Here is a 25,079-nt window from a genome sequence, read left to right on the forward strand (position 1 = left end):
CTGTTAACTCGTAATGTATTGACCGAATCGCAAACAGAAAGCATTTAACACGGAACACAAACAAAACTGGCATACCTAATGCATGTTCAGACACAGCGAAGCATGAATGCTAAATGTGAGACAGTCCGAGGGCATGAGGCATAAAGTAATCTCACAACTAACAACAGGGCAATTCCAAACTACTCTTTCAAACATACTGCAGCCTTAGTGCACCACCACTTCCCAGACAATGCTGAAAAGAGAGAAAGAAAGAATATAATAAGTATGGGCCATAAAAAAGTGAATTTCACCAATCACAGTCTCGATTAGATTACCTTTCCCTTCCGGTGTCTCCAGGACGGAAATGCAGGAAATGGGAGAAATTCAATAACATATGCATTGGAAAGATTTTCCCATTCGCCAGAAAGCCAAATAACGATGAATCGACTCACCGCCCGACTTTGTTTCACAACAGCGATGAAATAACAGTCTCCATTCGGTTCCAGTAAAACCTCAACTTGCCTGGAACATTAACCAATCGCTGAGCTGCTTGCGATTTTCTGCAGGGGAGGCGAATAACATCATGGCAGCTGAGAGACCTGACAATACTCGGCACCTGTCCACAGTTAATTCTCCGAGAACATCAATGCAGCGGGGATCGAAGCAGCATTCGAGCAGTGGAGTTGATCAGCTGAAATGGCAGTGGTGGGATTCGAACCCACGCCCCTTTCAGGACTGGAACCTGGATCCAGCGCCTTAGACCGCTCGGCCACACTACCAGACAGCCTGAGCGTCCATTTTCTTGCATTTCGAATTGTGCTCCTGCATAACCACACATGCAAAGTCACATGAAAAGGGTTCCATGGTCCCTGTCCGACTCGCACAGCAGCTGGTATGTGCCCGGCTACAATGTCTATTTCGCAGCAGATAATGAAAGCCCATCAATCCAGACAAAAATCAATGGTAAGCTGTGTCTATCTTCTCAGACTCTTTTCAGCCAGAAATGTATCTTTGACTGCGTGAGAATATATGTTCGGTAATGATTTGGTCAAATCACCATGAGCTGCTTGACATTACTTCAATTTCGATTCTTGCTTTGCTGAATGATTTCACCGATTGCTCGAAACAGGACAACGTTCACGTTTACACGGAACACGAAACACACCGGACTACAGGGAAAATGCACAAAGCTGAGCAGGCCGTGTTCCACATCATACCGTGCACTATATTTTCAGTCACTGTGTCTGTTTTGCAAAGAATGTTCTCCACCCTAAAACCGGAGGTAGCATTACAATCCGAGAACGACAGATCACCTTGTGAGGATGATATGACCTCGGGGCTGGTTCGAGATGCCACTTTCCTTGCCTTTTACCTTAACCGTGCAATTGGCTGCAGGGATATTCACACCTGGACATGAGCCACATCGATACCGACTGACTTGGAAACCTGTGTGGGAAGCGACGAGAAGCGACTCAATAAATCTTGCTAAATTCCATGGTGCTCATTAGAAATGCAGTTTCTGTTCACCTCAATTTAAAAGGCAGTTTCTGAACATAGTAACTGAAGTCAAAAGGTAATTATCTCACCCCACCCCAATTCCGGGAGAGGTGCTAACTGCACTTGATTGCTTTTTGTTCTCGATGTGAAGAGTTCTCAGGCATGAGTCACCTTCACGTCTCTTGGTGCTGAGTGAATTACAAAGAAGGAGTTTCACCAGAGCTGCAACTGCCTCACTTTCCCACTCGCCCTGCCCGTTTACAGTTTCCTGCTCGTCAGTGATTTAAAGAAAACCAAAAGGTTGCGATGTTATTCTGCAGCCTCTCTGTCAATTCCTCCGTTTCAGTTCCAACATGGCTTAGATCTCGGGGCTCACCTTAATACTAGCGACGCTATGAAACCACAAGTCCAGAGGTTCCTCTGGGAGTGCAATTTCTTTCATTGCTGTTGCTGATTGAATGAGTCACTAACGTGCGAACTGATCCAAACCATGATTCAGTACCTCTGCTGCCAATTCTCGCACGTTGAATAACGACAGAGAGTTTCCAAATGAGGCCTTGCAGAGACGACTTTGGTTTACATTTGACAGACAGACTAGTTCAGGAATCAGTGGTGCGCTGATCAGTAGCACCAGCGCATCAGCTTCTTCCCTGTCTTTGAACCGGTCCGCCTGCGCAAGGAATGCAAATGCGGGACAGTTTTTCGTGGAAGGGATCAGAACGCGGTAACTACACTCTCAAACAGAATGACTTATGATCAGAACCAGGTTTTACAATGGTTCTGATCAGAACAAGCCTTTACAATGCTTTGCTCACTAATTAAATGGAAGTGCATCACATTTCACAAAGAGAGCAGATTTGTTCGAGCATTTTCGCAGATGGGAGAGCAAGCAAGAAAGCTCCGTTCTTGTCCGTGTAAAAGGCTGCAATTGAAGAACAAAGCAGTTTCTGCCCAGCTTCGAACTGGGGACCTTTCGCGTGTGAGGCGAACGTGATGACCACTACACTACAGAAACGAGCTTCAGCCGAGCGCGTTGCGGCTCTGTGGCATCCAGCACTGAAAGTTGAAGCCATTCTACGTTTCACCTTTCTTTTTCCAATAGCTCGTTGTTATCCAGGGAAATTGACATCTTGAAAAAGTCAAAAAATATAGACTGAAATTAGTGACAAAATATAGACAAGGATGTCGTCAATGTTTGGACTGGAGTGTGAAGTGGAATAAGCTGGGACAACTTTCCCGGCAGCATAACGGCTGCGACATGGTTTTATGGAAGGGTTGTAAACTGAGTATTTACGTGTTTTACACAAGCTAGGGTGAGTTGGAAACTCGAGAGCATAGGTTTAAGGTGAGTGGTCTGAAATTGACAAAGGACCCCGACGCACATTTTCCACTCACAAGGTTGTGGGTGTATGGAATGAGCTACCAGAGGGAGTGGAGGAGGCTATTGCACTCAGAAAATTGCAATGGTAATCGGATGAGTTTCTGGATAGGATGGGTTTAGAGGGATTGAGGAGAAATGCTGTGGAACGGGACTTGTTTAATTTTGGTGATGTGGTGAGCATGGATGAGATACACCGAAGTCTCTGTTTCCACGCGGTGTACCCCAATAACCTTGCGTTGCTTACACCGGTTTTAAAGGATTACTTTTCAGCGGAGCTTGTCGTCGCAGTCTGTAGCACAATCATTTAGTCTGTTCGACTGCTCACGGGAAAGGTAGTATTGTGAAACACTGCAGAAACGAACGACTTCCTTACTTTTGCTCCGACTGACCATGCTTCGTGAAACTTTCCCAGATCCTCAGTTGAGGATTTTTGCTGCTGCAAGTTACCTCAGAACCCCTGTTAACTCGTAATGTATTGACCGAATCGCAAACAGAAAGCATTTAACACGGAACACAAACAAAACTGGCATACCTAATGCATGTTCAGACACAGCGAAGCATGAATGCTAAATGTGAGACAGTCCGAGGGCATGAGGCATAAAGTAATCTCACAACTAACAACAGGGCAATTCCAAACTACTCTTTCAAACATACTGCAGCCTTAGTGCACCACCACTTCCCAGACAATGCTGAAAAGAGAGAAAGAAAGAATATAATAAGTATGGGCCATAAAAAAGTGAATTTCACCAATCACAGTCTCGATTAGATTACCTTTCCCTTCCGGTGTCTCCAGGACGGAAATGCAGGAAATGGGAGAAATTCAATAACATATGCATTGGAAAGATTTTCCCATTCGCCAGAAAGCCAAATAACGATGAATCGACTCACCGCCGGACTTTGTTTCACAACAGCGATGAAATAACAGTCTCCATTCGGTTCCAGTAAAACCTCAACTTGCCTGGAACATTAACCAATCGCTGAGCTGCTTGCGATTTTCTGCAGGGGAGGCGAATAACATCATGGCAGCTGAGAGACCTGACAATACTCGGCACCTGTCCACAGTTAATTCTCCGAGAACATCAATGCAGCGGGGATCGAAGCAGCATTCGAGCAGTGGAGTTGATCAGCTGAAATGGCAGTGGTGGGATTCGAACCCACGCCCCTTTCAGGACTGGAACCTGGATCCAGCGCCTTAGACCGCTCGGCCACACTACCAGACAGCCTGAGCGTCCATTTTCTTGCATTTCGAATTGTGCTCCTGCATAACCACACATGCAAAGTCACATGAAAAGGGTTCCATGGTCCCTGTCCGACTCGCACAGCAGCTGGTATGTGCCCGGCTACAATGTCTATTTCGCAGCAGATAATGAAAGCCCATCAATCCAGACAAAAATCAATGGTAAGCTGTGTCTATCTTCTCAGACTCTTTTCAGCCAGAAATGTATCTTTGACTGCGTGAGAATATATGTTCGGTAATGATTTGGTCAAATCACCATGAGCTGCTTGACATTACTTCAATTTCGATTCTTGCTTTGCTGAATGATTTCACCGATTGCTCGAAACAGGACAACGTTCACGTTTACACGGAACACGAAACACACCGGACTACAGGGAAAATGCACAAAGCTGAGCAGGCCGTGTTCCACATCATACCGTGCACTATATTTTCAGTCACTGTGTCTGTTTTGCAAAGAATGTTCTCCACCCTAAAACCGGAGGTAGCATTACAATCCGAGAACGACAGATCACCTTGTGAGGATGATATGACCTCGGGGCTGGTTCGAGATGCCACTTTCCTTGCCTTTTACCTTAACCGTGCAATTGGCTGCAGGGATATTCACACCTGGACATGAGCCACATCGATACCGACTGACTTGGAAACCTGTGTGGGAAGCGACGAGAAGCGACTCAATAAATCTTGCTAAATTCCATGGTGCTCATTAGAAATGCAGTTTCTGTTCACCTCAATTTAAAAGGCAGTTTCTGAACATAGTAACTGAAGTCAAAAGGTAATTATCTCACCCCACCCCAATTCCGGGAGAGGTGCTAACTGCACTTGATTGCTTTTTGTTCTCGATGTGAAGAGTTCTCAGGCATGAGTCACCTTCACGTCTCTTGGTGCTGAGTGACTTACAAAGAAGGAGTTTCACCAGAGCTGCAACTGCCTCACTTTCCCACTCGCCCTGCCCGTTTACAGTTTCCTGCTCGTCAGTGATTTAAAGAAAACCAAAAGGTTGCGATGTTATTCTGCAGCCTCTCTGTCAATTCCTCCGTTTCAGTTCCAACATGGCTTAGATCTCGGGGCTCACCTTAATACTAGCGACGCTATGAAACCACAAGTCCAGAGGTTCCTCTGGGAGTGCAATTTCTTTCATTGCTGTTGCTGATTGAATGAGTCACTAACGTGCGAACTGATCCAAACCATGATTCAGCACCTCTGCTGCCAATTCTCGCACGTTGAATAACGACAGAGAGTTTCCAAATGAGGCCTTGCAGAGACGACTTTGGTTTACATTTGACAGACAGACTAGTTCAGGAATCAGTGGTGCGCTGATCAGTAGCACCAGCGCATCAGCTTCTTCCCTGTCTTTGAACCGGTCCGCCTGCGCAAGGAATGCAAATGCGGGACAGTTTTTCGTGGAAGGGATCAGAACGCGGTAACTACACTCTCAAACAGAATGACTTATGATCAGAACCAGGTTTTACAATGGTTCTGATCAGAACAAGCCTTTACAATGCTTTGCTCACTAATTAAATGGAAGTGCATCACATTTCACAAAGAGAGCAGATTTGTTCGAGCATTTTCGAAGGCAGATTTGCAGATGGGAGAGCAAGCAAGAAAGCTCCGTTCTTGTCCGTGTAAAAGGCTGCAATTGAAGAACAAAGCAGTTTCTGCCCAGCTTCGAACTGGGGACCTTTCGCGTGTGAGGCGAACGTGATGACCACTACACTACAGAAACGAGCTTCAGCCGAGCGCGTTGCGGCTCTGTGGCATCCAGCACTGAAAGTTGAAGCCATTCTACGTTTCACCTTTCTTTTTCCAATAGCTCGTTGTTATCCAGGGAAATTGACATCTTGAAAAAGTCAAAAAATATAGACTGAAATTAGTGACAAAATATAGACAAGGATGTCGTCAATGTTTGGACTGGAGTGTGAAGTGGAATAAGCTGGGACAACTTTCCCGGCAGCATAACGGCTGCGACATGGTTTTATGGAAGGGTTGTAAACTGAGTATTTACGTGTTTTACACAAGCTAGGGTGAGTTGGAAACTCGAGAGCATAGGTTTAAGGTGAGTGGTCTGAAATTGACAAAGGACCCCGACGCACATTTTCCACTCACAAGGTTGTGGGTGTATGGAATGAGCTACCAGAGGGAGTGGAGGAGGCTATTGCACTCAGAAAATTGCAATGGTAATCGGATGAGTTTCTGGATAGGATGGGTTTAGAGGGATTGAGGAGAAATGCTGTGGAACGGGACTTGTTTAATTTTGGTGATGTGGTGAGCATGGATGAGATACACCGAAGTCTCTGTTTCCACGCGGTGTACCCCAATAACCTTGCGTTGCTTACACCGGTTTTAAAGGATTACTTTTCAGCGGAGCTTGTCGTCGCAGTCTGTAGCACAATCATTTAGTCTGTTCGACTGCTCACGGGAAAGGTAGTATTGTGAAACACTGCAGAAACGAACGACTTCCTTACTTTTGCTCCGACTGACCATGCTTCGTGAAACTTTCCCAGATCCTCAGTTGAGGATTTTTGCTGCTGCAAGTTACCTCAGAACCCCTGTTAACTCGTAATGTATTGACCGAATCGCAAACAGAAAGCATTTAACACGGAACACAAACAAAACTGGCATACCTAATGCATGTTCAGACACAGCGAAGCATGAATGCTAAATGTGAGACAGTCCGAGGGCATGAGGCATAAAGTAATCTCACAACTAACAACAGGGCAATTCCAAACTACTCTTTCAAACATACTGCAGCCTTAGTGCACCACCACTTCCCAGACAATGCTGAAAAGAGAGAAAGAAAGAATATAATAAGTATGGGCCATAAAAAAGTGAATTTCACCAATCACAGTCTCGATTAGATTACCTTTCCCTTCCGGTGTCTCCAGGACGGAAATGCAGGAAATGGGAGAAATTCAATAACATATGCATTGGAAAGATTTTCCCATTCGCCAGAAAGCCAAATAACGATGAATCGACTCACCGCCGGACTTTGTTTCACAACAGCGATGAAATAACAGTCTCCATTCGGTTCCAGTAAAACCTCAACTTGCCTGGAACATTAACCAATCGCTGAGCTGCTTGCGATTTTCTGCAGGGGAGGCGAATAACATCATGGCAGCTGAGAGACCTGACAATACTCGGCACCTGTCCACAGTTAATTCTCCGAGAACATCAATGCAGCGGGGATCGAAGCAGCATTCGAGCAGTGGAGTTGATCAGCTGAAATGGCAGTGGTGGGATTCGAACCCACGCCCCTTTCAGGACTGGAACCTGGATCCAGCGCCTTAGACCGCTCGGCCACACTACCAGACAGCCTGAGCGTCCATTTTCTTGCATTTCGAATTGTGCTCCTGCATAACCACACATGCAAAGTCACATGAAAAGGGTTCCATGGTCCCTGTCCGACTCGCACAGCAGCTGGTATGTGCCCGGCTACAATGTCTATTTCGCAGCAGATAATGAAAGCCCATCAATCCAGACAAAAATCAATGGTAAGCTGTGTCTATCTTCTCAGACTCTTTTCAGCCAGAAATGTATCTTTGACTGCGTGAGAATATATGTTCGGTAATGATTTGGTCAAATCACCATGAGCTGCTTGACATTACTTCAATTTCGATTCTTGCTTTGCTGAATGATTTCACCGATTGCTCGAAACAGGACAACGTTCACGTTTACACGGAACACGAAACACACCGGACTACAGGGAAAATGCACAAAGCTGAGCAGGCCGTGTTCCACATCATACCGTGCACTATATTTTCAGTCACTGTGTCTGTTTTGCAAAGAATGTTCTCCACCCTAAAACCGGAGGTAGCATTACAATCCGAGAACGACAGATCACCTTGTGAGGATGATATGACCTCGGGGCTGGTTCGAGATGCCACTTTCCTTGCCTTTTACCTTAACCGTGCAATTGGCTGCAGGGATATTCACACCTGGACATGAGCCACATCGATACCGACTGACTTGGAAACCTGTGTGGGAAGCGACGAGAAGCGACTCAATAAATCTTGCTAAATTCCATGGTGCTCATTAGAAATGCAGTTTCTGTTCACCTCAATTTAAAAGGCAGTTTCTGAACATAGTAACTGAAGTCAAAAGGTAATTATCTCACCCCACCCCAATTCCGGGAGAGGTGCTAACTGCACTTGATTGCTTTTTGTTCTCGATGTGAAGAGTTCTCAGGCATGAGTCACCTTCACGTCTCTTGGTGCTGAGTGACTTACAAAGAAGGAGTTTCACCAGAGCTGCAACTGCCTCACTTTCCCACTCGCCCTGCCCGTTTACAGTTTCCTGCTCGTCAGTGATTTAAAGAAAACCAAAAGGTTGCGATGTTATTCTGCAGCCTCTCTGTCAATTCCTCCGTTTCAGTTCCAACATGGCTTAGATCTCGGGGCTCACCTTAATACTAGCGACGCTATGAAACCACAAGTCCAGAGGTTCCTCTGGGAGTGCAATTTCTTTCATTGCTGTTGCTGATTGAATGAGTCACTAACGTGCGAACTGATCCAAACCATGATTCAGTACCTCTGCTGCCAATTCTCGCACGTTGAATAACGACAGAGAGTTTCCAAATGAGGCCTTGCAGAGACGACTTTGGTTTACATTTGACAGACAGACTAGTTCAGGAATCAGTGGTGCGCTGATCAGTAGCACCAGCGCATCAGCTTCTTCCCTGTCTTTGAACCGGTCCGCCTGCGCAAGGAATGCAAATGCGGGACAGTTTTTCGTGGAAGGGATCAGAACGCGGTAACTACACTCTCAAACAGAATGACTTATGATCAGAACCAGGTTTTACAATGGTTCTGATCAGAACAAGCCTTTACAATGCTTTGCTCACTAATTAAATGGAAGTGCATCACATTTCACAAAGAGAGCAGATTTGTTCGAGCATTTTCGAAGGCAGATTTGCAGATGGGAGAGCAAGCAAGAAAGCTCCGTTCTTGTCCGTGTAAAAGGCTGCAATTGAAGAACAAAGCAGTTTCTGCCCAGCTTCGAACTGGGGACCTTTCGCGTGTGAGGCGAACGTGATGACCACTACACTACAGAAACGAGCTTCAGCCGAGCGCGTTGCGGCTCTGTGGCATCCAGCACTGAAAGTTGAAGCCATTCTACGTTTCACCTTTCTTTTTCCAATAGCTCGTTGTTATCCAGGGAAATTGACATCTTGAAAAAGTCAAAAAATATAGACTGAAATTAGTGACAAAATATAGACAAGGATGTCGTCAATGTTTGGACTGGAGTGTGAAGTGGAATAAGCTGGGACAACTTTCCCGGCAGCATAACGGCTGCGACATGGTTTTATGGAAGGGTTGTAAACTGAGTATTTACGTGTTTTACACAAGCTAGGGTGAGTTGGAAACTCGAGAGCATAGGTTTAAGGTGAGTGGTCTGAAATTGACAAAGGACCCCGACGCACATTTTCCACTCACAAGGTTGTGGGTGTATGGAATGAGCTACCAGAGGGAGTGGAGGAGGCTATTGCACTCAGAAAATTGCAATGGTAATCGGATGAGTTTCTGGATAGGATGGGTTTAGAGGGATTGAGGAGAAATGCTGTGGAACGGGACTTGTTTAATTTTGGTGATGTGGTGAGCATGGATGAGATACACCGAAGTCTCTGTTTCCACGCGGTGTACCCCAATAACCTTGCGTTGCTTACACCGGTTTTAAAGGATTACTTTTCAGCGGAGCTTGTCGTCGCAGTCTGTAGCACAATCATTTAGTCTGTTCGACTGCTCACGGGAAAGGTAGTATTGTGAAACACTGCAGAAACGAACGACTTCCTTACTTTTGCTCCGACTGACCATGCTTCGTGAAACTTTCCCAGATCCTCAGTTGAGGATTTTTGCTGCTGCAAGTTACCTCAGAACCCCTGTTAACTCGTAATGTATTGACCGAATCGCAAACAGAAAGCATTTAACACGGAACACAAACAAAACTGGCATACCTAATGCATGTTCAGACACAGCGAAGCATGAATGCTAAATGTGAGACAGTCCGAGGGCATGAGGCATAAAGTAATCTCACAACTAACAACAGGGCAATTCCAAACTACTCTTTCAAACATACTGCAGCCTTAGTGCACCACCACTTCCCAGACAATGCTGAAAAGAGAGAAAGAAAGAATATAATAAGTATGGGCCATAAAAAAGTGAATTTCACCAATCACAGTCTCGATTAGATTACCTTTCCCTTCCGGTGTCTCCAGGACGGAAATGCAGGAAATGGGAGAAATTCAATAACATATGCATTGGAAAGATTTTCCCATTCGCCAGAAAGGCAAATAACGATGAATCGACTCACCGCCGGACTTTGTTTCACAACAGCGATGAAATAACAGTCTCCATTCGGTTCCAGTAAAACCTCAACTTGCCTGGAACATTAACCAATCGCTGAGCTGCTTGCGATTTTCTGCAGGGGAGGCGAATAACATCATGGCAGCTGAGAGACCTGACAATACTCGGCACCTGTCCACAGTTAATTCTCCGAGAACATCAATGCAGCGGGGATCGAAGCAGCATTCGAGCAGTGGAGTTGATCAGCTGAAATGGCAGTGGTGGGATTCGAACCCACGCCCCTTTCAGGACTGGAACCTGGATCCAGCGCCTTAGACCGCTCGGCCACACTACCAGACAGCCTGAGCGTCCATTTTCTTGCATTTCGAATTGTGCTCCTGCATAACCACACATGCAAAGTCACATGAAAAGGGTTCCATGGTCCCTGTCCGACTCGCACAGCAGCTGGTATGTGCCCGGCTACAATGTCTATTTCGCAGCAGATAATGAAAGCCCATCAATCCAGACAAAAATCAATGGTAAGCTGTGTCTATCTTCTCAGACTCTTTTCAGCCAGAAATGTATCTTTGACTGCGTGAGAATATATGTTCGGTAATGATTTGGTCAAATCACCATGAGCTGCTTGACATTACTTCAATTTCGATTCTTGCTTTGCTGAATGATTTCACCGATTGCTCGAAACAGGACAACGTTCACGTTTACACGGAACACGAAACACACCGGACTACAGGGAAAATGCACAAAGCTGAGCAGGCCGTGTTCCACATCATACCGTGCACTATATTTTCAGTCACTGTGTCTGTTTTGCAAAGAATGTTCTCCACCCTAAAACCGGAGGTAGCATTACAATCCGAGAACGACAGATCACCTTGTGAGGATGATATGACCTCGGGGCTGGTTCGAGATGCCACTTTCCTTGCCTTTTACCTTAACCGTGCAATTGGCTGCAGGGATATTCACACCTGGACATGAGCCACATCGATACCGACTGACTTGGAAACCTGTGTGGGAAGCGACGAGAAGCGACTCAATAAATCTTGCTAAATTCCATGGTGCTCATTAGAAATGCAGTTTCTGTTCACCTCAATTTAAAAGGCAGTTTCTGAACATAGTAACTGAAGTCAAAAGGTAATTATCTCACCCCACCCCAATTCCGGGAGAGGTGCTAACTGCACTTGATTGCTTTTTGTTCTCGATGTGAAGAGTTCTCAGGCATGAGTCACCTTCACGTCTCTTGGTGCTGAGTGACTTACAAAGAAGGAGTTTCACCAGAGCTGCAACTGCCTCACTTTCCCACTCGCCCTGCCCGTTTACAGTTTCCTGCTCGTCAGTGATTTAAAGAAAACCAAAAGGTTGCGATGTTATTCTGCAGCCTCTCTGTCAATTCCTCCGTTTCAGTTCCAACATGGCTTAGATCTCGGGGCTCACCTTAATACTAGCGACGCTATGAAACCACAAGTCCAGAGGTTCCTCTGGGAGTGCAATTTCTTTCATTGCTGTTGCTGATTGAATGAGTCACTAACGTGCGAACTGATCCAAACCATGATTCAGTACCTCTGCTGCCAATTCTCGCACGTTGAATAACGACAGAGAGTTTCCAAATGAGGCCTTGCAGAGACGACTTTGGTTTACATTTGACAGACAGACTAGTTCAGGAATCAGTGGTGCGCTGATCAGTAGCACCAGCGCATCAGCTTCTTCCCTGTCTTTGAACCGGTCCGCCTGCGCAAGGAATGCAAATGCGGGACAGTTTTTCGTGGAAGGGATCAGAACGCGGTAACTACACTCTCAAACAGAATGACTTATGATCAGAACCAGGTTTTACAATGGTTCTGATCAGAACAAGCCTTTACAATGCTTTGCTCACTAATTAAATGGAAGTGCATCACATTTCACAAAGAGAGCAGATTTGTTCGAGCATTTTCGAAGGCAGATTTGCAGATGGGAGAGCAAGCAAGAAAGCTCCGTTCTTGTCCGTGTAAAAGGCTGCAATTGAAGAACAAAGCAGTTTCTGCCCAGCTTCGAACTGGGGACCTTTCGCGTGTGAGGCGAACGTGATGACCACTACACTACAGAAACGAGCTTCAGCCGAGCGCGTTGCGGCTCTGTGGCATCCAGCACTGAAAGTTGAAGCCATTCTACGTTTCACCTTTCTTTTTCCAATAGCTCGTTGTTATCCAGGGAAATTGACATCTTGAAAAAGTCAAAAAATATAGACTGAAATTAGTGACAAAATATAGACAAGGATGTCGTCAATGTTTGGACTGGAGTGTGAAGTGGAATAAGCTGGGACAACTTTCCCGGCAGCATAACGGCTGCGACATGGTTTTATGGAAGGGTTGTAAACTGAGTATTTACGTGTTTTACACAAGCTAGGGTGAGTTGGAAACTCGAGAGCATAGGTTTAAGGTGAGTGGTCTGAAATTGACAAAGGACCCCGACGCACATTTTCCACTCACAAGGTTGTGGGTGTATGGAATGAGCTACCAGAGGGAGTGGAGGAGGCTATTGCACTCAGAAAATTGCAATGGTAATCGGATGAGTTTCTGGATAGGATGGGTTTAGAGGGATTGAGGAGAAATGCTGTGGAACGGGACTTGTTTAATTTTGGTGATGTGGTGAGCATGGATGAGATACACCGAAGTCTCTGTTTCCACGCGGTGTACCCCAATAACCTTGCGTTGCTTACACCGGTTTTAAAGGATTACTTTTCAGCGGAGCTTGTCGTCGCAGTCTGTAGCACAATCATTTAGTCTGTTCGACTGCTCACGGGAAAGGTAGTATTGTGAAACACTGCAGAAACGAACGACTTCCTTACTTTTGCTCCGACTGACCATGCTTCGTGAAACTTTCCCAGATCCTCAGTTGAGGATTTTTGCTGCTGCAAGTTACCTCAGAACCCCTGTTAACTCGTAATGTATTGACCGAATCGCAAACAGAAAGCATTTAACACGGAACACAAACAAAACTGGCATACCTAATGCATGTTCAGACACAGCGAAGCATGAATGCTAAATGTGAGACAGTCCGAGGGCATGAGGCATAAAGTAATCTCACAACTAACAACAGGGCAATTCCAAACTACTCTTTCAAACATACTGCAGCCTTAGTGCACCACCACTTCCCAGACAATGCTGAAAAGAGAGAAAGAAAGAATATAATAAGTATGGGCCATAAAAAAGTGAATTTCACCAATCACAGTCTCGATTAGATTACCTTTCCCTTCCGGTGTCTCCAGGACGGAAATGCAGGAAATGGGAGAAATTCAATAACATATGCATTGGAAAGATTTTCCCATTCGCCAGAAAGGCAAATAACGATGAATCGACTCACCGCCGGACTTTGTTTCACAACAGCGATGAAATAACAGTCTCCATTCGGTTCCAGTAAAACCTCAACTTGCCTGGAACATTAACCAATCGCTGAGCTGCTTGCGATTTTCTGCAGGGGAGGCGAATAACATCATGGCAGCTGAGAGACCTGACAATACTCGGCACCTGTCCACAGTTAATTCTCCGAGAACATCAATGCAGCGGGGATCGAAGCAGCATTCGAGCAGTGGAGTTGATCAGCTGAAATGGCAGTGGTGGGATTCGAACCCACGCCCCTTTCAGGACTGGAACCTGGATCCAGCGCCTTAGACCGCTCGGCCACACTACCAGACAGCCTGAGCGTCCATTTTCTTGCATTTCGAATTGTGCTCCTGCATAACCACACATGCAAAGTCACATGAAAAGGGTTCCATGGTCCCTGTCCGACTCGCACAGCAGCTGGTATGTGCCCGGCTACAATGTCTATTTCGCAGCAGATAATGAAAGCCCATCAATCCAGACAAAAATCAATGGTAAGCTGTGTCTATCTTCTCAGACTCTTTTCAGCCAGAAATGTATCTTTGACTGCGTGAGAATATATGTTCGGTAATGATTTGGTCAAATCACCATGAGCTGCTTGACATTACTTCAATTTCGATTCTTGCTTTGCTGAATGATTTCACCGATTGCTCGAAACAGGACAACGTTCACGTTTACACGGAACACGAAACACACCGGACTACAGGGAAAATGCACAAAGCTGAGCAGGCCGTGTTCCACATCATACCGTGCACTATATTTTCAGTCACTGTGTCTGTTTTGCAAAGAATGTTCTCCACCCTAAAACCGGAGGTAGCATTACAATCCGAGAACGACAGATCACCTTGTGAGGATGATATGACCTCGGGGCTGGTTCGAGATGCCACTTTCCTTGCCTTTTACCTTAACCGTGCAATTGGCTGCAGGGATATTCACACCTGGACATGAGCCACATCGATACCGACTGACTTGGAAACCTGTGTGGGAAGCGACGAGAAGCGACTCAATAAATCTTGCTAAATTCCATGGTGCTCATTAGAAATGCAGTTTCTGTTCACCTCAATTTAAAAGGCAGTTTCTGAACATAGTAACTGAAGTCAAAAGGTAATTATCTCACCCCACCCCAATTCCGGGAGAGGTGCTAACTGCACTTGATTGCTTTTTGTTCTCGATGTGAAGAGTTCTCAGGCATGAGTCACCTTCACGTCTCTTGGTGCTGAGTGACTTACAAAGAAGGAGTTTCACCAGAGCTGCAACTGCCTCACTTTCCCACTCGCCCTGCCCGTTTACAGTTTCCTGCTCGTCAGTGATTTAAAGAAAACCAAAAGGTTGCGATGTTATTCTGCAGCCTCTCTGTCAATTCCTCCGTTTCAGTTCCAACATGGCTTAGATCTCGGGGCTCACCTTAATACTAGCGACGCTATGAAACCACAAGTCCAGAGGTTCCTCTGGGAGTGCAATTTCTTTCATTGCTGTTGCTGATTGAATGAGTCACTAACGTGCGAACTGATCCAAACCATGATTCAGCACCTCTGCTGCCAATTCTCGCACGTTGAATAACGACAGAGAGTTTCCAAATGAGGCCTTGCAGAGACGACTTTGGTTCACATTTGACAGACAGACTAGTTCAGGAATCAGTGGTGCGCTGATCAGTAGCACCAGCGCATCAGCTTCTTCCCTGTCTTTGAACCGGTCCGCCTGCGCAAGGAATGCACATGCGGGACAGTTTTTCGTGGAAGGGATCAGAACGCGGTAACTACACTCTCAAACAGAATGACTTATGATCAGAACCAGGTTTTACAATGGTTCTGATCAGAACAAGCCTTTACAATGCTTTGCTCACTAATTAAATGGAAGTGCATCACATTTCACAAAGAGAGCAGATTTGTTCGAGCATTTTCGAATGCAGATTTGCAGATGGGAGAGCAAGCAAGAAAGCTCCGTTCTTGTCCGTGTAAAAGGCTGCAATTGAAGAACAAAGCAGTTTCTGCCCAGCTTCGAACTGGGGACCTTTCGCGTGTGAGGCGAACGTGATGACCACTACACTACAGAAACGAGCTTCAGCCGAGCGCGTTGCGGCTCTGTGGCATCCAGCACTGAAAGTTGAAGCCATTCTACGTTTCACCTTTCTTTTTCCAATAGCTCGTTGTTATCCAGGGAAATTGACATCTTGAAAAAGTCAAAAAATATAGACTGAAATTAGTGACAAAATATAGACAAGGATGTCGTCAATGTTTGGACTGGAGTGTGAAGTGGAATAAGCTGGGACAACTTTCCCGGCAGCATAACGGCTGCGACATGGTTTTATGGAAGGGTTGTAAACTGAGTATTTACGTGTTTTACACAAGCTAGGGTGAGTTGGAAACTCGAGAGCATAGGTTTAAGGTGAGTGGTCTGAAATTGACAAAGGACCCCGACGCACATTTTCCACTCACAAGGTTGTGGGTGTATGGAATGAGCTACCAGAGGGAGTGGAGGAGGCTATTGCACTCAGAAAATTGCAATGGTAATCGGATGAGTTTCTGGATAGGATGGGTTTAGAGGGATTGAGGAGAAATGCTGTGGAACGGGACTTGTTTAATTTTGGTGATGTGGTGAGCATGGATGAGATACACCGAAGTCTCTGTTTCCACGCGGTGTACCCCAATAACCTTGCGTTGCTTACACCGGTTTTAAAGGATTACTTTTCAGCGGAGCTTGTCGTCGCAGTCTGTAGCACAATCATTTAGTCTGTTCGACTGCTCACGGGAAAGGTAGTATTGTGAAACACTGCAGAAACGAACGACTTCCTTACTTTTGCTCCGACTGACCATGCTTCGTGAAACTTTCCCAGATCCTCAGTTGAGGATTTTTGCTGCTGCAAGTTACCTCAGAACCCCTGTTAACTCGTAATGTATTGACCGAATCGCAAACAGAAAGCATTTAACACGGAACACAAACAAAACTGGCATACCTAATGCATGTTCAGACACAGCGAAGCATGAATGCTAAATGTGAGACAGTCCGAGGGCATGAGGCATAAAGTAATCTCACAACTAACAACAGGGCAATTCCAAACTACTCTTTCAAACATACTGCAGCCTTAGTGCACCACCACTTCCCAGACAATGCTGAAAAGAGAGAAAGAAAGAATATAATAAGTATGGGCCATAAAAAAGTGAATTTCACCAATCACAGTCTCGATTAGATTACCTTTCCCTTCCGGTGTCTCCAGGACGGAAATGCAGGAAATGGGAGAAATTCAATAACATATGCATTGGAAAGATTTTCCCATTCGCCAGAAAGCCAAATAACGATGAATCGACTCACCGCCGGACTTTGTTTCACAACAGCGATGAAATAACAGTCTCCATTCGGTTCCAGTAAAACCTCAACTTGCCTGGAACATTAACCAATCGCTGAGCTGCTTGCGATTTTCTGCAGGGGAGGCGAATAACATCATGGCAGCTGAGAGACCTGACAATACTCGGCACCTGTCCACAGTTAATTCTCCGAGAACATCAATGCAGCGGGGATCGAAGCAGCATGCGAGCAGTGGAGTTGATCAGCTGAAATGGCAGTGGTGGGATTCGAACCCACGCCCCTTTCAGGACTGGAACCTGGATCCAGCGCCTTAGACCGCTCGGCCACACTACCAGACAGCCTGAGCGTCCATTTTCTTGCATTTCGAATTGTGCTCCTGCATAACCACACATGCAAAGTCACATGAAAAGGGTTCCATGGTCCCTGTCCGACTCGCACAGCAGCTGGTATGTGCCCGGCTACAATGTCTATTTCGCAGCAGATAATGAAAGCCCATCAATCCAGACAAAAATCAATGGTAAGCTGTGTCTATCTTCTCAGACTCTTTTCAGCCAGAAATGTATCTTTGACTGCGTGAGAATATATGTTCGGTAATGATTTGGTCAAATCACCATGAGCTGCTTGACATTACTTCAATTTCGATTCTTGCTTTGCTGAATGATTTCACCGATTGCTCGAAACAGGACAACGTTCACGTTTACACGGAACACGAAACACACCGGACTACAGGGAAAATGCACAAAGCTGAGCAGGCCGTGTTCCACATCATACCGTGCACTATATTTTCAGTCACTGTGTCTGTTTTGCAAAGAATGTTCTCCACCCTAAAACCGGAGGTAGCATTACAATCCGAGAACGACAGATCACCTTGTGAGGATGATATGACCTCGGGGCTGGTTCGAGATGCCACTTTCCTTGCCTTTTACCTTAACCGTGCAATTGGCTGCAGGGATATTCACACCTGGACATGAGCCACATCGATACCGACTGACTTGGAAACCTGTGTGGGAAGCGACGAGAAGCGACTCAATAAATCTTGCTAAATTCCATGGTGCTCATTAGAAATGCAGTTTCTGTTCACCTCAATTTAAAAGGCAGTTTCTGAACATAGTAACTGAAGTCAAAAGGTAATTATCTCACCCCACCCCAATTCCGGGAGAGGTGCTAACTGCACTTGATTGCTTTTTGTTCTCGATGTGAAGAGTTCTCAGGCATGAGTCACCTTCACGTCTCTTGGTGCTGAGTGACTTACAAAGAAGGAGTTTCACCAGAGCTGCAACTGCCTCACTTTCCCACTCGCCCTGCCCGTTTACAGTTTCCTGCTCGTCAGTGATTTAAAGAAAACCAAAAGGTTGCGATGTTATTCTGCAGCCTCTCTGTCAATTCCTCCGTTTCAGTTCCAACATGGCTTAGATCTCGGGGCTCACCTTAATACTAGCGACGCTATGAAACCACAAGTCCAGAGGTTCCTCTGGGAGTGCAATTTCTTTCATTGCTGTTGCTGATTGAATGAGTCACTAACGTGCGAACTGATCCAAACCATGATTCAGCACCTCTGCTGCCAATTCTCGCACGTTGAATAACGACAGAGAGTTTCCAAATGAGGCCTTGCAGAGACGACTTTGGTTCACATTTGACAGACAGACTAGTTCAGGAATCAGTGGTGCGCTGATCAGTAGCACCAGCGCATCAGCTTCTTCCCTGTCTTTGAACCGGTCCGCCTGCGCAAGGAATGCAAATGCGGGACAGTTTTTCGTGGAAGGGATCAGAACGCGGTAACTACACTCTCAAACAGAATGACTTATGATCAGAACCAGGTTTTACAATGGTTCTGATCAGAACAAGCCTTTACAATGCTTTGCTCACTAATTAAATGGAAGTGCATCACATTTCACAAAGAGAGCAGATTTGTTCGAGCATTTTCGAAGGCAGATTTGCAGATGGGAGAGCAAGCAAGAAAGCTCCGTTCTTGTCCGTGTAAAAGGCTGCAATTGAAGAACAAAGCAGTTTCTGCCCAGCTTCGAACTGGGGACCTTTCGCGTGTGAGGCGAACGTGATGACCACTACACTACAGAAACGAGCTTCAGCCGAGCGCGTTGCGGCTCTGTGGCATCCAGCACTGAAAGTTGAAGCCATTCTACGTTTCACCTTTCTTTTTCCAATAGCTCGTTGTTATCCAGGGAAATTGACATCTTGAAAAAGTCAAAAAATATAGACTGAAATTAGTGACAAAATATAGACAAGGATGTCGTCAATGTTTGGACTGGAGTGTGAAGTGGAATAAGCTGGGACAACTTTCCCGGCAGCATAACGGCTGCGACATGGTTTTATGGAAGGGTTGTAAACTGAGTATTTACGTGTTTTACACAAGCTAGGGTGAGTTGGAAACTCGAGAGCATAGGTTTAAGGTGAGTGGTCTGAAATTGACAAAGGACCCCGACGCACATTTTCCACTCACAAGGTTGTGGGTGTATGGAATGAGCTACCAGAGGGAGTGGAGGAGGCTATTGCACTCAGAAAATTGCAATGGTAATCGGATGAGTTTCTGGATAGGATGGGTTTAGAGGGATTGAGGAGAAATGCTGTGGAACGGGACTTGTTTAATTTTGGTGATGTGGTGAGCATGGATGAGATACACCGAAGTCTCTGTTTCCACGCGGTGTACCCCAATAACCTTGCGTTGCTTACACCGGTTTTAAAGGATTACTTTTCAGCGGAGCTTGTCGTCGCAGTCTGTAGCACAATCATTTAGTCTGTTCGACTGCTCACGGGAAAGGTAGTATTGTGAAACACTGCAGAAACGAACGACTTCCTTACTTTTGCTCCGACTGACCATGCTTCGTGAAACTTTCCCAGATCCTCAGTTGAGGATTTTTGCTGCTGCAAGTTACCTCAGAACCCCTGTTAACTCGTAATGTATTGACCGAATCGCAAACAGAAAGCATTTAACACGGAACACAAACAAAACTGGCATACCTAATGCATGTTCAGACACAGCGAAGCATGAATGCTAAATGTGAGACAGTCCGAGGGCATGAGGCATAAAGTAATCTCACAACTAACAACAGGGCAATTCCAAACTACTCTTTCAAACATACTGCAGCCTTAGTGCACCACCACTTCCCAGACAATGCTGAAAAGAGAGAAAGAAAGAATATAATAAGTATGGGCCATAAAAAAGTGAATTTCACCAATCACAGTCTCGATTAGATTACCTTTCCCTTCCGGTGTCTCCAGGACGGAAATGCAGGAAATGGGAGAAATTCAATAACATATGCATTGGAAAGATTTTCCCATTCGCCAGAAAGCCAAATAACGATGAATCGACTCACCGCCGGACTTTGTTTCACAACAGCGATGAAATAACAGTCTCCATTCGGTTCCAGTAAAACCTCAACTTGCCTGGAACATTAACCAATCGCTGAGCTGCTTGCGATTTTCTGCAGGGGAGGCGAATAACATCATGGCAGCTGAGAGACCTGACAATACTCGGCACCTGTCCACAGTTAATTCTCCGAGAACATCAATGCAGCGGGGATCGAAGCAGCATGCGAGCAGTGGAGTTGATCAGCTGAAATGGCAGTGGTGGGATTCGAACCCACGCCCCTTTCAGGACTGGAACCTGGATCCAGCGCCTTAGACCGCTCGGCCACACTACCAGACAGCCTGAGCGTCCATTTTCTTGCATTTCGAATTGTGCTCCTGCATAACCACACATGCAAAGTCACATGAAAAGGGTTCCATGGTCCCTGTCCGACTCGCACAGCAGCTGGTATGTGCCCGGCTACAATGTCTATTTCGCAGCAGATAATGAAAGCCCATCAATCCAGACAAAAATCAATGGTAAGCTGTGTCTATCTTCTCAGACTCTTTTCAGCCAGAAATGTATCTTTGACTGCGTGAGAATATATGTTCGGTAATGATTTGGTCAAATCACCATGAGCTGCTTGACATTACTTCAATTTCGATTCTTGCTTTGCTGAATGATTTCACCGATTGCTCGAAACAGGACAACGTTCACGTTTACACGGAACACGAAACACACCGGACTACAGGGAAAATGCACAAAGCTGAGCAGGCCGTGTTCCACATCATACCGTGCACTATATTTTCAGTCACTGTGTCTGTTTTGCAAAGAATGTTCTCCACCCTAAAACCGGAGGTAGCATTACAATCCGAGAACGACAGATCACCTTGTGAGGATGATATGACCTCGGGGCTGGTTCGAGATGCCACTTTCCTTGCCTTTTACCTTAACCGTGCAATTGGCTGCAGGGATATTCACACCTGGACATGAGCCACATCGATACCGACTGACTTGGAAACCTGTGTGGGAAGCGACGAGAAGCGACTCAATAAATCTTGCTAAATTCCATGGTGCTCATTAGAAATGCAGTTTCTGTTCACCTCAATTTAAAAGGCAGTTTCTGAACATAGTAACTGAAGTCAAAAGGTAATTATCTCACCCCACCCCAATTCCGGGAGAGGTGCTAACTGCACTTGATTGCTTTTTGTTCTCGATGTGAAGAGTTCTCAGGCATGAGTCACCTTCACGTCTCTTGGTGCTGAGTGACTTACAAAGAAGGAGTTTCACCAGAGCTGCAACTGCCTCACTTTCCCACTCGCCCTGCCCGTTTACAGTTTCCTGCTCGTCAGTGATTTAAAGAAAACCAAAAGGTTGCGATGTTATTCTGCAGCCTCTCTGTCAATTCCTCCGTTTCAGTTCCAACATGGCTTAGATCTCGGGGCTCACCTTAATACTAGCGACGCTATGAAACCACAAGTCCAGAGGTTCCTCTGGGAGTGCAATTTCTTTCATTGCTGTTGCTGATTGAATGAGTCACTAACGTGCGAACTGATCCAAACCATGATTCAGCACCTCTGCTGCCAATTCTCGCACGTTGAATAACGACAGAGAGTTTCCAAATGAGGCCTTGCAGAGACGACTTTGGTTTACATTTGACAGACAGACTAGTTCAGGAATCAGTGGTGCGCTGATCAGTAGCACCAGCGCATCAGCTTCTTCCCTGTCTTTGAACCGGTCCGCCTGCGCAAGGAATGCAAATGCGGGACAGTTTTTCGTGGAAGGGATCAGAACGCGGTAACTACACTCTCAAACAGAATGACTTATGATCAGAACCAGGTTTTACAATGGTTCTGATCAGAACAAGCCTTTACAATGCTTTGCTCACTAATTAAATGGAAGTGCATCACATTTCACAAAGAGAGCAGATTTGTTCGAGCATTTTCGAAGGCAGATTTGCAGATGGAGAGCAAGCAAGAAAGCTCCGTTCTTGTCCGTGTAAAAGGCTGCAATTGAAGAACAAAGCAGTTTCTGCCCAGCTTCGAACTGGGGACCTTTCGCGTGTGAGGCGAACGTGATGACCACTACACTACAGAAACGAGCTTCAGCCGAGCGCGTTGCGGCTCTGTGGCATCCAGCACTGAAAGTTGAAGCCATTCTACGTTTCACCTTTCTTTTTCCAATAGCTCGTTGTTATCCAGGGAAATTGACATCTTGAAAAAGTCAAAAAATATAGACTGAAATTAGTGACAAAATATAGACAAGGATGTCGTCAATGTTTGGACTGGAGTGTGAAGTGGAATAAGCTGGGACAACTTTCCCGGCAGCATAACGGCTGCGACATGGTTTTATGGAAGGGTTGTAAACTGAGTATTTACGTGTTTTACACAAGCTAGGGTGAGTTGGAAACTCGAGAGCATAGGTTTAAGGTGAGTGGTCTGAAATTGACAAAGGACCCCGACGCACATTTTCCACTCACAAGGTTGTGGGTGTATGGAATGAGCTACCAGAGGGAGTGGAGGAGGCTATTGCACTCAGAAAATTGCAATGGTAATCGGATGAGTTTCTGGATAGGATGGGTTTAGAGGGATTGAGGAGAAATGCTGTGGAACGGGACTTGTTTAATTTTGGTGATGTGGTGAGCATGGATGAGATACACCGAAGTCTCTGTTTCCACGCGGTGTACCCCAATAACCTTGCGTTGCTTACACCGGTTTTAAAGGATTACTTTTCAGCGGAGCTTGTCGTCGCAGTCTGTAGCACAATCATTTAGTCTGTTCGACTGCTCACGGGAAAGGTAGTATTGTGAAACACTGCAGAAACGAACGACTTCCTTACTTTTGCTCCGACTGACCATGCTTCGTGAAACTTTCCCAGATCCTCAGTTGAGGATTTTTGCTGCTGCAAGTTACCTCAGAACCCCTGTTAACTCGTAATGTATTGACCGAATCGCAAACAGAAAGCATTTAACACGGAACACAAACAAAACTGGCATACCTAATGCATGTTCAGACACAGCGAAGCATGAATGCTAAATGTGAGACAGTCCGAGGGCATGAGGCATAAAGTAATCTCACAACTAACAACAGGGCAATTCCAAACTACTCTTTCAAACATACTGCAGCCTTAGTGCACCACCACTTCCCAGACAATGCTGAAAAGAGAGAAAGAAAGAATATAATAAGTATGGGCCATAAAAAAGTGAATTTCACCAATCACAGTCTCGATTAGATTACCTTTCCCTTCCGGTGTCTCCAGGACGGAAATGCAGGAAATGGGAGAAATTCAATAACATATGCATTGGAAAGATTTTCCCATTCGCCAGAAAGCCAAATAACGATGAATCGACTCACCGCCGGACTTTGTTTCACAACAGCGATGAAATAACAGTCTCCATTCGGTTCCAGTAAAACCTCAACTTGCCTGGAACATTAACCAATCGCTGAGCTGCTTGCCATTTTCTGCAGGGGAGGCGAGCAACATCACGTTGCAGCAGAGAGTCTTGACAATATTCGGCACGTTTCCACAGTTAATTCCTCCTGAAAACCAATGCAGGGATCGAAGCAGCATTTTAGCGGTGCGGCGGAGTTGATCAGATGAAATGGCCGTGGTGGGATTCGAACCCAGGCCCTTTTCAGGAGTGGAACTTGAATCCAGCGCCTTAGACCCCTCGACCACACTACCAGACAGCCGTGCCTTTCATTTTCTTGCATTTCGAATTGTGCTCCTGCATAACCACACATGCAAAGTCACATGAAAAGTTTTCCATCGTCCCTCTCCGACTCGCACAGCTGCTGGGATGTGCCCTGCTACAATGTATATTTCGCAGCAGATAACGAAAGCCCATCAATCCGGACAAAAATCAATGGTAAGCTGTGTCTATCTTCTCAGACTCTTTTCAGCCAGAAATGTATCTTTGACTGCGTGAGAATATATGTTCGGTAATGATTTGGTCAAATCACCATGAGCTGCTTGACATTACTTCAATTTCGATTCTTGCTTTGCTGAATGATTTCACCCATTGCTCGAAACAGGACAACTGTCATTTTTACACGGAACACGAAACACACCGGCCTGCAGGGAATTTGATTTGCAAATCAAATTAAATGGGCAATCAGGTCTCCAGTCAACCTTCATCTTTCTAATGAAAATAATCCAAAACTATTCAATCTCTCCTTATTGCTAGTGCCCTCTATACCAGGCAATATCCAGGTGAACTCCTCTGCACCCACTCCAAAACATGCACATCATTTTGGTAATGAGCAGACCAGAACCGTACGTAATATTCTAAACCAAAGTCCTATACGACTGTAACATGACCTACCAACTGTTGGACTCAATACCACGTCCAATGAAGGAAAGCATGACGTATGCTGCCTTGGCCACTTTACTGACCTGCGTTACCACCTTCAAGGAACAATGGATCTGAATACCCAGATCTTTATTTTTCCCAGGACCTTCCCATTTACTATATAGTTCACTCCTGAATTGGATCTTCCGAAATGCATCACCTCGCATTTGCCAGGATTGAACTCCATCTGCCCTTTCTCGGCCCGCCTCTCCAATCTATCTATATTCTGTTGTATTATCTGACATTCCCCTTCACTGTCTGCTACTCCACCAATCTTAGTGTCATCTGTAAACTTGCTAATCAAGGAACCGATACCTTCCTCCAAGTCTACTAACATTCAGCTTCTCACCACCGCCCTCCCCCTTTGCAGGGGAATGATCC

The 25,079-nt window shown here is 45.6% G+C and overlaps 14 non-coding genes across 14 annotated transcripts; all 14 read right to left on the reverse strand.

Moving 5' to 3' along the window:
- Window positions 1-676: 676 nt before the first annotated feature.
- Window positions 677-758, reverse strand: trnal-cag (transfer RNA leucine (anticodon CAG)). The gene has a single exon. It is a non-coding gene; the product is annotated as a tRNA-Leu (tRNA).
- A 1,660-nt stretch (window positions 759-2,418) lies between these two features.
- trnav-cac (transfer RNA valine (anticodon CAC)) lies at window positions 2,419-2,491 on the reverse strand. Its single transcript has one exon. It is a non-coding gene; the product is annotated as a tRNA-Val (tRNA).
- A 1,499-nt stretch (window positions 2,492-3,990) lies between these two features.
- Window positions 3,991-4,072, reverse strand: trnal-cag (transfer RNA leucine (anticodon CAG)). Its single transcript has one exon. It is a non-coding gene; the product is annotated as a tRNA-Leu (tRNA).
- Window positions 4,073-5,744: 1,672 nt separating this feature from the next.
- On the reverse strand, window positions 5,745-5,817 carry trnav-cac (transfer RNA valine (anticodon CAC)). Its single transcript has one exon. It is a non-coding gene; the product is annotated as a tRNA-Val (tRNA).
- Window positions 5,818-7,316: 1,499 nt separating this feature from the next.
- trnal-cag (transfer RNA leucine (anticodon CAG)) lies at window positions 7,317-7,398 on the reverse strand. The gene has a single exon. It is a non-coding gene; the product is annotated as a tRNA-Leu (tRNA).
- A 1,672-nt stretch (window positions 7,399-9,070) lies between these two features.
- On the reverse strand, window positions 9,071-9,143 carry trnav-cac (transfer RNA valine (anticodon CAC)). Its single transcript has one exon. It is a non-coding gene; the product is annotated as a tRNA-Val (tRNA).
- Window positions 9,144-10,642: 1,499 nt separating this feature from the next.
- On the reverse strand, window positions 10,643-10,724 carry trnal-cag (transfer RNA leucine (anticodon CAG)). Its single transcript has one exon. It is a non-coding gene; the product is annotated as a tRNA-Leu (tRNA).
- A 1,672-nt stretch (window positions 10,725-12,396) lies between these two features.
- On the reverse strand, window positions 12,397-12,469 carry trnav-cac (transfer RNA valine (anticodon CAC)). Its single transcript has one exon. It is a non-coding gene; the product is annotated as a tRNA-Val (tRNA).
- Window positions 12,470-13,968: 1,499 nt separating this feature from the next.
- Window positions 13,969-14,050, reverse strand: trnal-cag (transfer RNA leucine (anticodon CAG)). Its single transcript has one exon. It is a non-coding gene; the product is annotated as a tRNA-Leu (tRNA).
- Window positions 14,051-15,722: 1,672 nt separating this feature from the next.
- Window positions 15,723-15,795, reverse strand: trnav-cac (transfer RNA valine (anticodon CAC)). The gene has a single exon. It is a non-coding gene; the product is annotated as a tRNA-Val (tRNA).
- Window positions 15,796-17,294: 1,499 nt separating this feature from the next.
- On the reverse strand, window positions 17,295-17,376 carry trnal-cag (transfer RNA leucine (anticodon CAG)). Its single transcript has one exon. It is a non-coding gene; the product is annotated as a tRNA-Leu (tRNA).
- Window positions 17,377-19,048: 1,672 nt separating this feature from the next.
- On the reverse strand, window positions 19,049-19,121 carry trnav-cac (transfer RNA valine (anticodon CAC)). Its single transcript has one exon. It is a non-coding gene; the product is annotated as a tRNA-Val (tRNA).
- A 1,499-nt stretch (window positions 19,122-20,620) lies between these two features.
- On the reverse strand, window positions 20,621-20,702 carry trnal-cag (transfer RNA leucine (anticodon CAG)). The gene has a single exon. It is a non-coding gene; the product is annotated as a tRNA-Leu (tRNA).
- Window positions 20,703-22,373: 1,671 nt separating this feature from the next.
- On the reverse strand, window positions 22,374-22,446 carry trnav-cac (transfer RNA valine (anticodon CAC)). Its single transcript has one exon. It is a non-coding gene; the product is annotated as a tRNA-Val (tRNA).
- Between the last annotated feature and the right edge of the window lie 2,633 nt (window positions 22,447-25,079).

The sequence above is a fragment of the Hemiscyllium ocellatum genome, unplaced genomic scaffold, assembly GCF_020745735.1.
Source record: "Hemiscyllium ocellatum isolate sHemOce1 unplaced genomic scaffold, sHemOce1.pat.X.cur. scaffold_473_pat_ctg1, whole genome shotgun sequence".
Lineage (NCBI taxonomy): Eukaryota > Metazoa > Chordata > Chondrichthyes > Orectolobiformes > Hemiscylliidae > Hemiscyllium > Hemiscyllium ocellatum.